An 18,368-nucleotide genomic window follows, 5' to 3' on the forward strand; every position below is an offset into this window, starting at 1 on the left:
TCCACTCAGGCCTACTTCTTTTTCAGCCACTTGCTAAGACAAACAAGTGCGTTTACATTTACTGGAGATACTGCTACCAGCTTCTTATTCACAATGTCACCTGAAAGTGAGAACAGGTGTTCTCATGGCACTTTTGTAGCCGGCATTGCAAGGTATTTACATGAGTATAAATTGTAAAGAACTGAAAAGGAATGGAGGGCAGGGTGCCTGCTGGGCACCGGAGGCCATGAGGGAATGCTGTGTGGTGGCACTTGTCCACACTGTAGTCTCAGTGTTTCTAGCCCATTTGAAAGCAGGGAGTACCAGAACTAAGCTTGTTCTCAGGAGATTTCCAGGCCACTTTTCAGGCTCAGATGTGGGTGAGCACCAGATCAACCTCTCAACATTTGGGTTCTCCTCTAAATCTAAACTGTGATCCTACTGAGGCTGCCTAAAATAACGTGAGATCTTTTTAACAGATGTTGGCAAAAAAGTTTGTAACAAAATCCGATGTCTGGAAGTGAATTTGGCCCAAGTTTCAATCAGAACTGAAAATAAGGAATCCCTGGGTACCAAAGCCCCTATCCTTTGCATGATTCTGCTCCACACCAAACTGACGTGACTGGGGCTCGAGTGCAACCTTTGCAGGGACTGTTGCTTCATTGCAGGCTGTCTGAAAGGTAATAAATTCACCCATTATTTATGAGGAGGGCTCTATCTGCAGTGGACTGGGCAGGGCAAGATGCTGGTAATTTTGATTAGCTGGTAGCCTGGATCTGCAGAGCACAAGGAAGAGTTCCAAAGGCCTTAAAATCCAGGATTATTTATACTCAAAATGGTGCAAGATCCTTGATGCCAGTCTAAAACAAAACCACATACATGATGTAATTAGACACTGTATAGAAAATAATGACAGACTTGTTCTTTGTTAAAAAAGTAACTTTATCTCCCCAAATATAGGGCCTGTTGGGTTATTGTCAGGTTTTGTAACAGAAACTGAGAGTTATACAGTGGATACTGCTTCATTACGGCAACGGCTAAATTCAAACTCATCCCAAGAAGCAGACGTCGAACAGGATATGCTATTTTCATTTGCTTTCACCTTATTAGCTTGTTTACACTGCTTCCTTCTGAGCCCCTCCTGCTAGAGAAACTTGCAGTGTGTTTGTTTCATTAATTTTGTTACAGTGGAATGAGACTGAGCAATTGGAAAGAAAACAGATGTAGTAGCAAACTGCATCCTTTCACTGCAGGTAACCATCTCACAGAACATTGCACTGTTTAAACAAAATGTATGGACACTGTGGCCACATCTCTGCATCTGAATTAATTCAAATGGAGCATTTGTGACCTTTAATGATAGTGTTTAAAGTTGCTCAGGAAAAATGGCGTGGAACTCCTTGGTTATTATTTCTCCTTAACTCTTGATCAAATTTGCTCCATTTTCACGTAAAAAGATTGTCCAAAGTGCCAGCCCTGCACAGTTATCCTGAGATCTGCAAGTTAAACTTCTTTCTAAAGCAAAGAAAATAAACTGGACCTGACTACAAGAGGCTGATCAAAACCATTTATCTGAAAGAGCAGAGAGAAAAGATAGCAGCTTGCAACCTACTCCTCCAGTCAACTTTGAGCGACCACCACGGTGCTGTGACCAGGCAGATCAGAACCACTGATGGTAGAGTCTCTGAATCCTAGATTTGTGAGGACAGTATATGTTGATGAGCATCTCTGAAACTGGTTCAATGGCAAATGGATAATGCTGGAGTAACACTCATCATAGCCAGGAAAGTGACTGTGGGAAAATCACACTTTGTTTCTGATCCTTTCTGGTCTCTGTGTCTTGAAGACATAATTGTTTAATTTTCTGATAAAAATACTGTATGGGTTTACTTCTGTAACTACCACAGAGCCAACATACTCGCAGAAGAGTGGACTGGATTCCATTTGGTTTCCTGAGATTTCCACTCCATTTTAAGCTAAGTTCTGAGATCTTGTTGGTGACGACGTATGCAGCAGAAAGAACACAGTTTGACTTTCAGATTTGAGCCTGAGCTGCCAAGTGCTGTTGCTCAGTGAAGGAACATTTGCTCTGGTTTGAAAACTGTTCAGATTGAATGTGGACATTTGTGAGAGAGAATATGCTGTGATGAGAGGACATGCAGGAGAGCATCACATGCAGCAGAGCATCACCACCACTTTGCTCATGGAGAAGGACCCAGGGGGCGGCTGTCTCTGAGTTGGAAAAGGACTCGTGTGGCTATATACTGATTCTGGGCCACAGGTTTTCTCAGTAGACGCTGGCATGCATTTGCATATACTGCAGTCTGGCAGCTTTTGAAATTGACAGGAAGGAAGACCAAGTAAGACCCACAGCACAGGAAGAGGTGAGGAGCAAAACTGAAAGAAAGCTACTCAGCTGGAACTGCAAGAGCGAGGTGAGGGAGGAAGGGAGACTAGTTATAGTGCATGGTGGAGGGTGAACTTTTGCTTCTGCATCACTTCAGTCTAAGAAGATTCCTGCTTTCTGTACAGTCTTCTGAGTCCTCTGAAAAACTTTCTTGAGGCCCCTCAGGTGGGAGGAAGCTCCCTCAAGCCTCTTGCATTTTCCTTTGTGAACTTGGACGTCTCGGCAAGGGAGTTCCAGCTGCCTAGAGCAAATGGTCTCAAAATCCCTGGGCTTGGCTTAAAAAGAACCTCAGAGCTGATGGAAAAGCTTGGGTATTGAGGTGGCTGTTGGACTTGAGGGAGGCTGCAGCAAACTGAGGTAAGTTTTGGAGGCATCCCTTGGATCATTTTTCTTCTTGTGGACGGGGCTAACAGAAAGAGGGGAAAGCTTTGGCACTGTGCTAGGGATAGGAGAAGTGCCGCGGGCTGCAGGCATTGTTACCCTGGTGGTCAGTATGGACTGTCATGGAAAACCTGGCATGGGATGAACATAACGGTCGAGGAGAGACAAACTGACATGAGTTAGCATAAGGAAGTCCATCTGGTGTGCAAGAACGGCTCAGGTTTGAGATCTGTACAGGCATGAAAGAGTTGCTCTGGCTGGCTTAGAATGGATGGAGCTGCCTCCGAATGTTACAGCCCCACTGACCTTTGAATTTTGTTTAACTTCGTAGATTTCAGTGTCCGTAATACAGTCAGTAACTGAACAGAGAGGGAAAAGGTCTGAGAGAGCACTGACTCTCCTGGACAGGCTCTGAACAGCCCCAAGTGTCACTCAGCCCTTTTTGTGCTGCATCATGTCTGCGTAGAGACCATAGGGGTGTATTAAAGATGGAGAGGCAACCTGAAGTCTGAATGTCTTTGCTTGCATGGCTTTATGTGAGCTTCCTGCCCCTACATTTTCAAAATTACCACTAAGTTTCTAAGATTTAGCCATACAGGTCCCATATGATAAAGACCTTTTAAACATTTCATCCTGTCTGTCTTATCAGTTATGTGAAACCCAAATAAAAAGGAAGGAAACCAAGCTCTACACCAGTATGTGCTGCAGAGCGTGTGTACCATCTATGGTACAAAACTCAAGCCAAGTCACAAGATGACTGCCCCTGAATGAGGCGCTCTCACCACTAAAAAGAGAGCAGCAGAGTTTGGAACCCTTCCGTGGAACGCTTGACATATTGACGCCTTATAGGCTGTAGGTGGAGTTCCTTTAAACAACAAAAAAAAAAGTCCAAAATGCTTTCCTGTGCTGCAGCCCCAGAGATAACGAAATCTTTAAAACAGAAATAATCCTGTCATGTGCTTTGATAGGGGCCTTCATCCTGAAAGATCCCAAAACACTTTACAACCCATAGGACTCATGTCAAGATATGCAGAGAACACTAGAGAGGAACATGGCAAGTATTTAACAGGTCCCCACAATGCAGCACAGCAGTTGAGGATGTGAAGTCAGTGCTGAACCCAATTAAAACTACACGGGGAATTGAGGTATAAAGTTACTCGTGCTGGAATTTATCTAGGACATCCGGGTCTATCCCACTCTTACTGAGAGCGTCGTAGGATCTTTAATAATTACAAGTGACCACCGCTTCCTTGTACCATGGGGGTGAGAGGGCATTGGTTCGTTAGTGACAGCTACTGAAACGCCAACCCTCCTTGTTGCAACACCTCGGTATTCCAGTGTCCTGAGCAAGAACTAACCAGTTCTCAACCTGCTTCCCTTGTGGGAACCCACTGAGCTCCCAGCACAAGGACAAGTGTATATCTCCTAAGAAGTTGCCTGACAAATTTCCTTCTTGAGAAGTTGAATTGGCCTGCTGAGCTTCAACTGCTGTGGCTTCAAACAGGTTCTTGCTAATTTAAATGCCTGAAAAGGAGCCACCGACAGGCCATTACCATGAGCAGCCTGGCTGGGTGCCATGACAGTTCAGTACTAATAAGCCCCAAATCATTTCCAGGGCGGCAGACAACTGTGATGTGGCTAACAGACAATGATGACTCTAGTTGCATGCGGAACATTCAGCAGGGTTTGCCTCCAACTAACCTGCTGGAGAGAAATGCAGACCGCACAAGACGGAAAGTGGATTTGCCACTAAATTAAATGCTCTTTGCAGAGCTTTATCCTTGGGGCAGCAGCAGCTAACTCAGTAAATATATAATTTGATCTTTGAAGATTACCTGTGCTGTAAATGCAGCAGCTGGTACTTTTCTCTGTGAGGTTTGCCTTTTTTTCCTGTCTGGAGTGATCCATAGACTAGATCCTGATTTCGCTGAGTAGGTTTGTTGTTTGGATGAACAATTTTCAGCCTACGGGTTGTTCGTGAACTGTTCTCTTCCGGTATTTGTTACTCACAACTGGTCACCTCAATCAGATGATGTGGTGTCTGCTCACTGACTGGATGACTGAAATGGGAGTAGTAATCAATGCACTTTGAAGCACATGTTCTGGATGAATAATCATCCCTGTAAAGTTTTGTGAAACTTGGAATCACAAACATTTTCCCCAGTGCCCCGATAGTGTCTGAATCCTCATGAATGAGGATAATATGAATGTACAAATAGCAGCAGAGCTGCTCCCATACATGTGTATATCTGTATTTCCATTGTTCAGCCAGCTCTACGCACTGCTTTGTAGAGTATTCAGAGATGGAGGGTGTACAAAAGGGGCCCTAGGAAACAATAGGCTCCCCTGTTCATTAATGGAAACAAATGTGTGGTAATGTTTGCTGAAAGGGGACTGTTCCGCCTCTGAGGGACTGGCTTCTCCCCATGCGGAGTGGTTCTGTGCCTTTCCCCTCTGAGATTCACCCACAACACTGTGGTCCTTCCCTGCTCCCCTACTCCTGCCTCTCTCTTCTTCCCCATCCCAACAGCCTTCTCCTTTCAAGCTTGGTTTCTCTCCCTGCTGAATTGGGTCTGTAGCAAGGCTCACACTGGGTCCCTCTGGTTTTGGCCCCTGTTGCCCTCTCCAAGCAGTCAGGAATGCCTCAGCTTGATGCAACACTAGTGTTCTTTATTTACAGTTGTTTTCCTGCTGCCACTTTTCACCTATGTACAGGTTTTGCAGCCAACTTTCCCAAGTGCAGGCCTGGCCAGCAACAGACCAGAAGGCTCCCGGCTCCCACCTCCCCCTGTGCCTGGCCTTTCTCTTCCCCCCTTCCTCCTTTCTCTCTGGCTTCCTCCCAGCCTTTATAGCCCTGGTAGGTGCTGCCGGTTACCAGGCAGACACAGGTCTATCCAGCCAGCCCCAATTCATTTCCCTTGGTGGGGGCTGGAGTGGCAGGGGCTGATTAAGCGCTTCTCACTCAGCACCCAGTCACAGGGTCCCTTCCTTTTGGGGACGTTGCCCATTCTGCTCCTACCAGGTCTGTTTCAGTGCCTACGATCAGCACTCCTCTCCCTGCTTCTGGGAAACTGTCGCTCGGGCTGATCTAGGACTGGATCTGCAATGTGGGGCAGCAAAACTCCCATACTGCAGTATGGCCTTGCTCCTGGCGGGAGGGCAGGATGTCTTAAGGGTGGATAGTCCCAGAAACTGAGGACCCTTGTAAGGGCTCCAAGGGACACACTGGCACCAGACCCGCCGACAGCAATTCCGGGCCCCAGGGCAGAGCAGTCACTGGGCCCCCTACGACGCAGTCCACCTGACATTTGGGTGGTGCTCCTGGCTGCGCTGCTGGCATGTTCCCTCTAATTTTTTCCATCCATGTGAGCAATAAATTTTGTTATGTGCACCGAGGTACGTGTGGATGTGCACCACCAGTAGAAACAAAAAATCTAGATATAATATATATTTTTAAAAAGTTACCATAGGGATAATTACTCCAGCCAGGACAGGTTACGCATTTTAGAACTCACCACTCAAATAATTAAATTTAAGTTTAAGGGAAATAAAAATTATAAAATGCGTAGACTACTCAAAACACTAAAATAACACACTTTGAAAGAATAAAATTACAGAGAATATATGTGCATTGCAGGAAGTACCAAGAAGTAACAACAATAATAATACACGTATGTGTTGGGAGGTGAGTGTGAAAGAGACTGTGTGTGTGAGAACAGAGACAGGACAGTGTATGTGTGTGTGACAGAGTGTGTGTGACACAGAGACAGTGTGTGTGCTGGCTGCTGGGGAAGTTTCTGAGAGATGCCTGCGTGGTCTCTTTAAGACACTCGCTGAAAGCTCTCCTGCTCTGTTCCTGAGCCCTGTTGTCTCCCCTCCACGGCTTTGCACAGATGGGGTACATGGGCAGGGTGGGGGTAGAGTGTGTGTGTGAGCGTGACAGAGACAGAGTGTGTGAGCTGGCTGCTGGGGAAATCTCTCAAACAGTGCACCATCTCTTTAAGAAAGGCACTCAGTCACACACTCACCGTTCAGACCTCACCACCTCTGAGTCCTCCTGAGCCAGGCTGTGTACCCTCTCCCCGGCTCGGCAGAGATGGGGTACCGGGGGAGGGGGACACCCTCAGGGCAGGATTAACCTTTTGTGGGCCGGCGCCAAACATATTTGTGGACCCCCATGGAGGCAATGGGGCATGGCATGGGGAGGTCAGTCCCTGGAGCGAGGGGCCAGCTAGAGGCAATGGGGCATGGCATGGCTGGGGCGGCCCTGCTCCACCCAATGCGAGGGCACGATTTACAAACCGGCAGTTGCCAGACACATAGAGGCCTGCCTGGCCCTGTGCTGCCAGTGTGCCCCTTCCCCTCGGGGATGGGCCCATGTTGTACCACGCAGCCCCCCCCGCCCAACACCCCCCCGACTCCCTGTGGCCAGAGGCCCCCCCAGACCCACCCACAAATACACAGCACCACGCACAACACCACCCCTGTCCACAACTGCCCAGCACCCCCGACAGAACCCCCACTCCCTAGTGCCCCCCCCCACAGATCCTCCCTACCCCTTCACAGCCCAGCACCCCCGACAGAACCCCCACTCCCTAGTGCCCCCCCCCACAGATCCTCCCTACCCCTTCACAGCCCAGCACCCCCGACAGAACCCCCACTCCCTAGTGCCCCCCCCCCACAGATCCTCCCTACCCCTTCACAGCCCAGCACCCCCCCAGACTCCCCACAGACCCAATCCCCCAAGCCCTGCCTCCTGGCCGCACTTACCGGCCTTGCTGGGAGGTGACTGTGTCTGCCGGGCTGAGCCCTCGGGAGTGGCATGATCAGCCAGGCCAGTACCTGCCCCAGCCGGGGTCCCTCAAGATGCACTTGCCTGGAGGGGCCCAGCCAAGCCCTCTGCACTGTCTCCCCCCGACCTGGCTGAGGCTGGCCAGGCTTCTGCACCAGTCCCAGGCGGCTCAGCTCCGGGGACACAGGTGGGACCCCACAGGTGGTGGGAAGCAGAGACTGCCCAGAGCTGGAGGTGCCTGGGGTCCGGCCAGGGGGCAGAGGAGCCAGTGGGTGGGGCTAGGGGGCAGAGAGGAGTCCTCGGCCAGCTGGTGGGCAGGCCAAGAGGAGCAAGTGGTGAGCTGAGGGAGCCAGCGGGGTCTCGGGGCGCAGTGCAAGCGGAGCAAGCTGGGGCCCCCTCTCAGCATGGGCCAGGCTCCATGGAGCCACTGGAACCATTGTAAGCCTGGCACTGGACACCGTGACATCAGCACTCCCCTGTTCCCCCACTCTGCACAGCCAGCAGGAGGGTCCCGGGTGCGGCTGCACAGGGGCACCCGAACACATGCTGCCGGCTGAACGCGCTCTGCTAATCAGCTGAGCGGCACTTGAATCTCTCCTGTGGCCTGGCCCCCTGGGCAATTGCCCCCTTTGCCCCGCCCCATCGGCGGGCCCGACTGGCAGTAGCTGGTAGCACAGTAGTAACACAGTGCTATTGTCAATATGTACCTCTCCCTCGCTCTGCTGAATGGAATTAGAGCAGCTCAGCTGGGTGTGCGAGGCTCTGGATTGCCAATGGAGGAGATTCTTCTTTATCTCCAGTGGTAGAAGCTTGTGCATTTTGGAGCACATGGATCAGAGTTATATCCCTGCTGTTACTTTGAAATCCCAAGGGGCCATAGTGTAGCATGGTGACAACCAAAGTCCCAGGTGGCTTGTTAGAATAGACTTTTGCATGTGATTCTGGTCACTGACAGTGAGCTGGTTTTACTGTGGGATCATTAGTACCTAGCCCTGGCATAAATCTGACAACAGAAAACCCAGCAGGTCTATGCAGGCTAAGCATCCCTTCTATCCAGTGGTAGCATATGGGGCTTTTCTGACTTCATTTACTCCCACAGTAATGTCAAGGAAGAGAATTCCCGACAATTGTTAAACTAGGAATAAATAAGTGTGCAAAGATTTGGAAAGATCAATTTTTCTTGGTTATATTTTACATGAAAGTTAAATATATTAACATAATTTAGGATGCTGTGATGTGCTTCTGCAACTTAGATTGGCTTTCCCATTTGGATTTAGGAAGGAAGGCTAAATGTGGTCTAATAGCTAGAGAAGAAGGGAACTAGGAGTCAAGATGCTTGCGTTCAATTCCTTACTCTGCCACTCTGTCTGACATTGAACAAGTCACGTCAGCTCTCTGGGCCTCAGTTTCCCCATTGGCCCACCTCACAGGGTCATAAACGAATGTATGTACAGTGATTTGACAGTTCTGGATGCAAGATGCCATTGAAGTGCATGGTCAGTATAAAACATTAATAGTGCTAGAAAAGGCCACTAGATGTGTGGGACTGGGAATGAGATTTCACTCATTCTCTGAGGCTGTCAGTGCTGCTGCAGGTTCAACTCCTCTGACAGCATGATGGGGTAGGTTTCCACCACTGTGTAGTTGCAATAAGCTGGTAAAGTGAGTGAATATATTTCATGGGGATTGTTATGCCATGTCTTTGTGCCTTCAAGTTGTGGCATAATCACAAGGAACAAAATTATTCATTATTATAACTTGTCCAACCCTGCACAAATGAATGTCTGGAAGCACCAAGTCTGGAATGGCTGCTTGGTGCAAAAACGTTCCTGCCCCTCAATTCCAATGAGTATTCAAGAACATTCATGCAAATAGTCTTTTGTTTTCAGGAGTGTTTGGGGTTTGGCAGCTTTTGTGCAAACAGCCATAGCTTCATGTGAACAAGACTATTCCTGACCTGTTCATTCATTGCCATTCATTATGTTCCTGCTTAAAAAGTTTTCAACATCCAATTATGGCACAGAAACAATACCACGTGACTTCAGTGACCAATCATACACCTGGTATAGGGTTGCAACTCTTCCCTGTTTTCACAGGACAGTCCCTACATCCAAAGGGCTGTCTCATGTTCCTCAGACCTGCAAAATGGGACTGTCAAAATTCATGCGTGCATGCATGTGCCCCACACTTCCTTGATCTAGGAGAAGGTGCCTTGGGCTGGAAGCTAGGACACCAATAATCCTGGTCTCTCCTCTTCCACTGACAGATTTTCATGTAATCCACAACCCTGCTGCTTTAGGAGGCAGGCAAAAACCAGTCCTGTGTTTTACATGTAAGTCAACTGTAAGGTTGCACATGGTCATTTCTAGCAGAGGTGGGACTAGAGGCCTGGTCTCTGCTATGACGGGCCTAAATCTCATCCAATTAGACACATAGCCTTTCAGGTTTGAGGTGCCCGATCTATGTGCCTGGGGTTTCTCTCTGGAACCATTGCTCTAATTGCTAGCATGCGCTCCCTTTCCAGAGTCAGAGAGAGCGCTTATGGCTCCTGATACCAAGCACTTTCCCACTCTCTTACAAATAGCTGTGAGACCCACTGACAAGTTGTGTGCCGCTGTCTAGGGGCAGGTATACGGTAACGGCCTTCTTTCGTTGTGGGTTTACTCCTTTTGCTCAAGTGGTTGAGGTCTGTGCTGTGAATCTCCAGGGCTTGGGTTCAAACTTGGCTGAAAAAATGCGGAAAAAGCCAGTATGGCTCATGCAATGAAAGGCTGTTTCCTAATGCACTGACACACAAGGGAGAAGAATTACGGTTGCATGGGCAAACTTAATTCTGCCCTTGCCTAAATGTTGTTAGTACTTGACTTTGCAACTTTATTTTTTTTAAACATAGGCAGATTTTTTGATATGTAATATATAGCTGTTGAACCCCCTGTAAGTTAGCACTTACCCTGCGACATCCAGGCTCTGAGTGTTGCTAATGGGCTGCAGAGCCCTTCATGTGCAGGCCACCAGTTGGACTCTAATCCAATTGCGAGTTGTTCCCATCTGATGGACGTTTGGTGTCCTCTCTCTGAGATGGGTTTCGTGGCTCTCCATTCAAGCTCCCACATTACAATCTGGCTATGAGACTTTGTACTAATTGCATGGATGGTGCGTGAAGGAGGCTGCAGGAGGCTAAGCCTCCCTAAACCCCCGCTAATGCTCCCCACCCTGGGCTGTGATGGGAGGCTAATGGCTCCTCTGGCCCCAGTGGGTGAGAGTGGGGGGACGGAGTGGGAGCAGGGCCTCAGACGGAAGGGGTGGGGCAGGAGGCTAGCCTCCCTGAACAGGGAGGGTTCATGCACCACCCATGACTAATTGGCAGACTCATCAGAGGTCAACTGCTGCATGGGCCATAGAGACTGAACTACTTCTGTCAACCCTAGAGAAAGCCCTGCCCCCGATCAGGACTGATGCATGCTGGAAGGGCAATGTGTGTTGGCTGGCCGTGTGGCTGGCTTGTAGATAAACAGAGGGCTTTAGTCACCAGTGCAACACTTTTCACCAGCACTAAACCCATACAATAATTTTAAAGCTAAAGTTTAGGGTTCTATGCTGATTATTTGCAAATATACAAGCAGACTCATTAAATAATTTGCATAAAATGTTCATGTTACAGTGAATGTATCCCTATTTTTTTTGCCAAAAGGTGGCAGCCCGAACCGTGAATTCAGGATAGTCTAAGCAAACCAGTCTGTGAACACCTAATGAGAAGGAAATTTGTTTTCATAAGCAATTCAGTGACTATTCATTCTCAAATGATTTGTAAGCAGGAAAAAGGGCAAATTTTGCCCAATAATGTATCTACAATGAAGATTTCAATCCTCTGTGCTCCAGCATGCAGCACTTCACAGCAATGTGAGGTCAGAAGCAGACCCTCTGTATATTCAGAGTCAGATCTACTGACTTTAGCGGCAAAAATAAGTGTGTACTGCTTTGGGGTATGTCTACACCGCAAAAAAAGATGTGTTAGCTAACTCAAGTTAATAACACAGGTTAAAATAGCAGTGAAGACATAGCAGTTTGGCTTCCCTATAGGCTTGAATGAGCTACAAACCCGAGTTAAAAGCTGAATTGCTGTGTCTTCACTGCTGTTTTAACCCGAGTTAGCTAACCTGAGTTAAGAATGCATTTTTTTGTGGTGTAGATGGACCCTTTCACTCCAGTTCGCTTTGGAGAGCCAACGCGGCTCTGGGATGAGAAGCTAGACTCTAGTCTGGCTTACGCCTCAAATCGCTAACTAATTTGTGAAGCAAAAGAACTCAGGTTGGCTTCAGATCCTAGGGGGAAGTGAGCGGAGTTGCAAGCGTGTAGCTGAGTGGAGAATTTGGCTCAGACTGTAGTGGTGAGAGCAACAAACACAGGACAATTTTGTTCCTAGGTCCCTGCTGATGTCAGCACTTGGATATGGCGCTGGGGAATCATTGAGAGATGATCACTATGAAACCCTTTGATGTCCTGTCTATAGAGTCAGAGTAAGTCTAGAGTGTGGCATTAAACTCAGGCCCTGTGCTGAAGGCTTTGTGAAATGCTATCACCCAGGTGGCAGCTGTTGGAGACAGACAATGCCTTCTGGAGCTCTGGGACACCCTTTCTGCTATGCTCCCTTTTATGACCAGAGAGCACAGAGCTGCAATTGCAATTGTCCCTGCAGCACGGGCCCCAACCAAGTAGACTTCTTCCATCTGCCTGCTGCACCCTGGCTGAGCCCCAGGGGTCCAGCCATAGTCTGGCCCTGAGTCCCCTAAAACAGATTGCTAGGCTGGAGCTCAGAGGAGCTAAAATGCCAGTTCTTAGCTCTCACTCTGATAAGGTCCTACAACAGAAATCAACTCGCCCCTACCCCAGAGATGGGATAGCTAGAGATGAGCTGGGTTTTGAATTCCATGACTGGACAAATGTTATTAATGGCTGACATTTATGCACGCCTTCCAGTTAAAGATCCCACAGTGCTCTACAAACTTCAGTTGGAATCCCCTTTTCACTACGGAAATGCTGCCCCCTGGAGCAGAAGGTACTAACCATTTTACAGTACAACAGTGTAGGGCAGGAATTGAAGAACGGAGTCCGTCTGATTCCTATTAATAGGATTTAGAGGGCAAGAATTAGACTTTTATGTGGGCATTATATTATATGCTAATATAATCTAATATTCACTATAATATAAAAACTATGGAAAACACTGAATTACATTAGGGTAAATATTTTTCACGTATATACAGAATACTCCTATTCATCCCAAAACCCTATTCCCCAAGCCGCCGCATTGTCCAAATCCCTTCCTTGTCCCCCAGCATGAGCTACATGAAGCACAGGGCAAGTCTCATGCTGGGGGACAAGGAAGGGATTTGGACAATGCGGAGGTTCGGATAATGGAGCAGAGACCCCAGGAGGAGGAGCCCACTGCTGAACAGCTCCTGCCCTCTTGATTATCTGAGCTCCTAATTATCTGAATAAAATCCACATCCCCCCCTGCTATATGGATAATTGGGAGCCTACTGTAAATAAACCTTCATTCTCCAGGTCATAAGCTAACAACTAACTGATGGAGGTTAGGAAGAAGCTTCCCCTATATTTCATCATGGGGTTTCCTGCCTGTTCTTCTCCGACGGGCCCATGTCAGAGATAAGGTACTGGGCTATATAGCTTACTGGTCTGATCGGATTTAGAAATTCCTGTGCTCCTGACTTAAAGGAACAAAATGTATTTACCTGAACTGGTCTTTGGCCAGGACATTAACTCCAATGTCCGTACTGGAAGGAAGAGCTAGGAGAATGTAACACTTACAAGTGGTCAAGTCTTCAGTTTTATGTCACACGTGGAAAACACAGTTACTGTGGCTTATCTAGAAAACTTCAGGCTGTATTGACACCCACCAGAGCTTTGTTCCAATCCAAATGTTCCATCGGAATGGCGCAGGGAATGGCTTCCTATACTGTAAGGTAGTGTAGCGTTCCCATCTTGTGAACAGAGTGCATGCAAAGAAGGTAAATTGTGTTATCTTGTGTTTTGAAAGAGAGAGTTCCTGGTGCAAATGTATGGTGCATTGTTCAACCAGGAGGCACAAAACTCAGCTCCTCGCACTGGTGCTCTGAGAGCAGCCCAGGCACTTGGATGCTAATTGACAGTGAGAAAACATTGGAAATGGAAATATCCTGGTTATCATCATGTTCCTATGATGCCTCTGGCGTTTAGGGCAGTGATGAAGCTCCTCTACTCCTGTTTGTTTCTGGCAAGTCTTTCAAGAGTTTCCCAACTGTCCCCCAGGTTTTTCAGCTTGGCTTCCACAGCTCTTCGCCATGATTTCGGGCGGCCTTGTTTTCGCTTGCCTTCAGGTGTCCATCTTATTGCTACTCTGGTGATGGAATCAGTTTCCATCCGAAGCACATGACCGATCCATCTCCAACGCCTCCTGGCAATGATGGTGCTCAGATCCTCTTGGCTGCACTGTGTCAATAGATCTTGGTTTGAGATTGTTCTGGGCCAAAAGATACAGAGGATTTTTCTGAGTGTAACCCTTCTGCCCATCAGAGTTGGCAGCAAAAAGGGCCGGGTTCAGTATCTAGGGGTTCCATTCCAATAACACAAAGCAAAACCGGCTCGAGCCCCCACCCAGTGACGTGGGACAAATATATACCACCCCTGCTGCGTGCCTCCAAGAGGCAATACTTCCCCTCGCGCAAGCACAGAGTCTGAGTGTAGCAAAAAGCCTTTTAATAACAGAGATAAACAATGTGGCATTATGTTGGGGAAACACCACGAACAGGATTAATAACACAACCCATGAGCAAAAACCCACCCCAAGCAAATTGGGGCGTGTCCTTTCCCTTGGGTTCTTGAGTCCAGCAACCCGAAATCACCCAAAGTCCCAAGGCCCAGAAGTCTCTGTCCCTGGTCAGGGCAGCCCCAGAGTTCAAAAGTTTATCTGCAGAGTTTTACCTCCCAACCTGGGTGGAGATGGCGGGGTGGGGGGGGAAAGAAGAGGTAAGGGGGCACCTTACATGATCTGAAGCTGACTGCCCCGTAGCTCCATAGGGCTTTGCTCCGCTCCGCCAGCCAGTCCACAAACTGCTCCGCTCAACGTTCCACAAGCAGCTCCCACCGTCCCATGAACTGCTCCACTAGCCGGACCATGAACGGCTCCGCTCCGCTCCCCACAAGCAGCTCCTGCTGTCCCATGAACTGCTCCACCAGCCGGTCCACAAGCCGCTCCAGCCATCCCGCAAACTGCTCCACAATATATCGTCAGGCTCCCCCACTACTTAACACAACACTCAGTGATTTCGGCTCTTAGTCAGTTTTTAGATCTTTTATGATTTCAGCTTGTAGTAGGGGAGCCTTAGCACTGGTGCACCATTAGCCCAAAGTGAACTCAGCTCAGCAGCCTGTAACTAGACTCCTAATGGAATCAACATTAGCTCTGATATTCCACAGTGGAGAGAGGAGGAAGTGCAATTAGCATGTAAGGCCCTCATCAGGGGCCCATGCCACCAAGTATAAATACCTGTCCCCAACCTCTCTCAATTCACAGAGTTTTGGAACCCATGACCCTTGCCTAGCGAGTGCTACTTAGTTGATGGCGAGTCCCTCCATCATAACAAAAGGCCCAGTACAGTTCCAAGCACAGTTTCCATAATCAGGGTAATAACAACTTATTCTTCCTGCCCCAATAACAGAGACACTGGGGATCCCACAGCAGCCAAAGTGACCATTTGGGCAGCTATGGCCTCATTCTAGGCGGGGTGGGTGTGCCTATGCAAATGAGATCAGCCCCTGAAGTTCTTTTCCACAACTTGCCACACCTCACCACCAGATCTCAGGGTGGAGCTCATCCTGACTCTGCTTACATGAGGCAGGTTGTATGGAATGAAAACAGTTTGGACATGTCATACTTTCTCATTCCCCAGCATTCTGCACTATAAAGTAGTGTTGAAAGTACCCAGCTCTGATAAATCTTGAGTTTGGTTTTGGTGTTGTATTTTGATGATTTCCAGACTGTATTTAAGCTCCTGAAGGTGTTCCTGGCTTTATTGATTTTGTTCCGGATGTCCTGGCTTGTTCCACTGTCCTGGCTGATGGTGCTGCCCAAGTATGTGAATGTTTCTACATTGCTGAGAACATAATCCTCTATCCGTACTGGTGATGGTGAGGCAATATTAAAGGTCATGATGTCTGTCTCATTGTGGTTGATTTCAGTCGAAATTGCTGGCTGAATGCGTTGAGTCGAGTTGTTTTTTCTTGTATATGGTGTTGGGTATGTGATAGGAGAGCGACATCTGCGAAGTCCAGGTCTTCAAGGGATGAGAAAGGTGTCCATTTAATGCCTCTTGGCATGTCTTCTGTTGTATATCGCATTACCCAGTCAATGGCAGTGTTGAAGAGGATTGCAGACATGACACATCCCTGACGTACTCCTATTTTGACTTAAAAACTGAGCTCACTGTGATCAACAGTGCATGTAAAGTTGAAATTGAAGCTTTTGATGACGTTGATTATATGGAAAGGAATTCCATATACCTGCAGAATGCGCCATAGGCTGGCCCTGTGAATGCTATCAAAAGCCTTCTCAAAGTCTATGAAATTTATGTAGAGTTGCCATTGCCATTCTAAGCACTGTTCTATTATGTTCCGTAGAATGAAGATATGGTCTGTGCATCCAGGCCCTTTCTGAAAGTCAGCTTGCTCTTTTCTGAGAATGCTATCAACTGCCTCTGATATATGCTGGACTGTGATCTTACACAATACTTTGTTTGGTACAGATAAAAGTGTGACACCACGTCTGTTATTACAGTCACTGAGAGTTCCTTTCTTTGGATCTTCACTATAACCCCACTGGTCCAATCCTCTTTTCCCTTCCCAGACTGATGTAAATAGAGGGGCCAGGATAGATGCTGCTAATTTAGGATTTACCTTGAACAATTCTGCATTCAAGTTATCCTTGCCAGGAGCTTTCCCATTTTTTAAGGATTTGATGGCTTGAATGGTCTCTTCCTTAGTTGGGCTGTCTGTGTTGATATCAAGATCATCTTCTGCCTCCTGGATGTTTGCTTCCTCTTTAGGTGGCTCCCTGTTCAGCAATTCTTTGAAATGCTCTGTCCAGTGCATTTCTTGTTCTTTTTTGGTTGTTAGTAGGTGGCCTTGTTTGTTCCTGATGAGAGTGTGTGTTGGTGTCTGCCGTTCACCACTGATAAGTCGCATCATTTTGTAGATGGTTTCTTGCTCACTACGAGCAGCTGCATCCTCTGCTTGTGTTGCCAGATTATCAATATAATGCTGTTTGTCCACTCTGTGACCTGAGCTAGCTTCCCTGTTTTGTACATTGTCCGTACGTTCCAAAAACGAAGTTTGGTTTTTGTCTTGGTGTTGAGCACTTCAGTCTTCATGCCAGTGGCTTCCTTTCAGCTTTCACCACTGGCAGTCATATAGGTCATTGACTCCTGAAGGCCATCACACACAGTAATGGTCGATTTCTCTGTTGCTGTTTCCGTAACGTATTTTGTTTTTTACCGGACAGGGTTGTTAGCCCTGTGCCTGACCCCGAACCTGGAGGACCAGGATGACTGTTTTTTCTGGCCCCTCCCCCACAGACCAATCCGGCAATTTACCAAGAGCAAAAAGCCCCCACCTACACAGACTCTGAGGATCGTTAGAGCACGCAAGCTGTCCCGCCATGACAAGGCACGGACACCAGAGGACAAGTCCTGGTTATAGTGTACATTAAATCCCTCATTGGTGACCTTTGTATTCCATGGTTATCTTCATCTGAATTGTTGTTGTGTATTCCTTTACAAACGTCTCTTTGGAGTCAACTCTGCCATCCTTACTGAGCATGAATATTGATTTCACTGGGGCTCCTTGGCTCAGAAGGATTCCACCTGAGCAAGGGTGGCAGAATTGAGCTCTTAGGATTGAGGATCTAAGGGCTTGTCTACACGTGAAATGCTACAGCGGCATGTAGTGTCTCAGTGTAGACGCTACCTGTGCTGATGGGAAGGGTTCTCCCATCGTTGTAGTTAATCCACCTCCCCGAGAAGTGGTAGCTAGGCTGATGGAAGAATTCTTCCGTCGACTTAGCACTGTCTACACAGGGACTTAGCAGCGTAGTTAAGTTGACCTCTGGGGTGTGGATTTTTCACACTCCTGAGCAACGTTGTTATGCTGACCTAATTTTCTAGTGTGGAACTGGCCTAAGTCCAAGAGATGCAGGTAGGCGGGTTGCTAAGGAGTATGACCTCCTGGCACCAGTGGAGAACTGCAGCTGGAGATGTACAGCTCTTGAGTTATCACCTGGTTACACCTCTGCCTTTCTTGGAAGGATGCCATTGACATCCTGATGATTAATGATGTCGCTATCTTTAGCCTTACTTCTTGTGCGTAATGCTGTCTTCCTTTTGAAGTGTTGGATGGCTGCAGGGCATAAGGTGAACAATGTCTCCTTGGTGGAGCTGATAGAGTTTGCTTGGAGGGCCATTAAAAAACCTGAAATCCATCACTTGTTTTGCCTGATGCATGACACAGCTCTGGGCTCCACTGGAACTCTGCATTAACTGTGACCTGGTTTTTAAGACACTTTCCATCTCCTAATCAGCTTCTATCCAGTAGCCAGTCGACCAGATGTTACTGGTTATAGAAGGCGAAAAATGCATGCTGTACCAACAAAGTTTCTATCTTTTTCTATCACTGCTTAAGAAAATAAGAACGGCCATACTGGATCAGACCAGTGGTCCATCTAGCCCAGTATCCTGTCTTCTAACAGGTTTCAGAGTA

The 18,368-nt window shown here is 47.7% G+C and overlaps 1 protein-coding gene across 4 annotated transcripts in view; it reads left to right on the forward strand.

Annotated features, from left to right (window-relative positions):
- Positions 1 to 2,009: 2,009 nt before the first annotated feature.
- Positions 2,010 to 18,368, forward strand: part of NLRC3 (NLR family CARD domain containing 3) — a 74,377-nt gene continuing 58,018 nt past the window's right edge. Inside the window, exon 1 of one of the 4 annotated variants that reach the window (XM_027834045.3) lies at positions 2,010 to 2,743. The gene's annotated coding sequence lies outside the window, so the exon portion shown is untranslated. The remainder of the gene's footprint in view (positions 2,744 to 18,368) is intronic. The other 3 variants (XM_037911007.2, XM_043523804.1, XM_037911004.2) reach the window with 3 other exon arrangements.

The sequence above is a fragment of the Chelonia mydas genome, chromosome 10 (genome assembly GCF_015237465.2).
Source record: "Chelonia mydas isolate rCheMyd1 chromosome 10, rCheMyd1.pri.v2, whole genome shotgun sequence".
In the NCBI taxonomy this organism is placed as follows: domain Eukaryota; kingdom Metazoa; phylum Chordata; order Testudines; family Cheloniidae; genus Chelonia; species Chelonia mydas.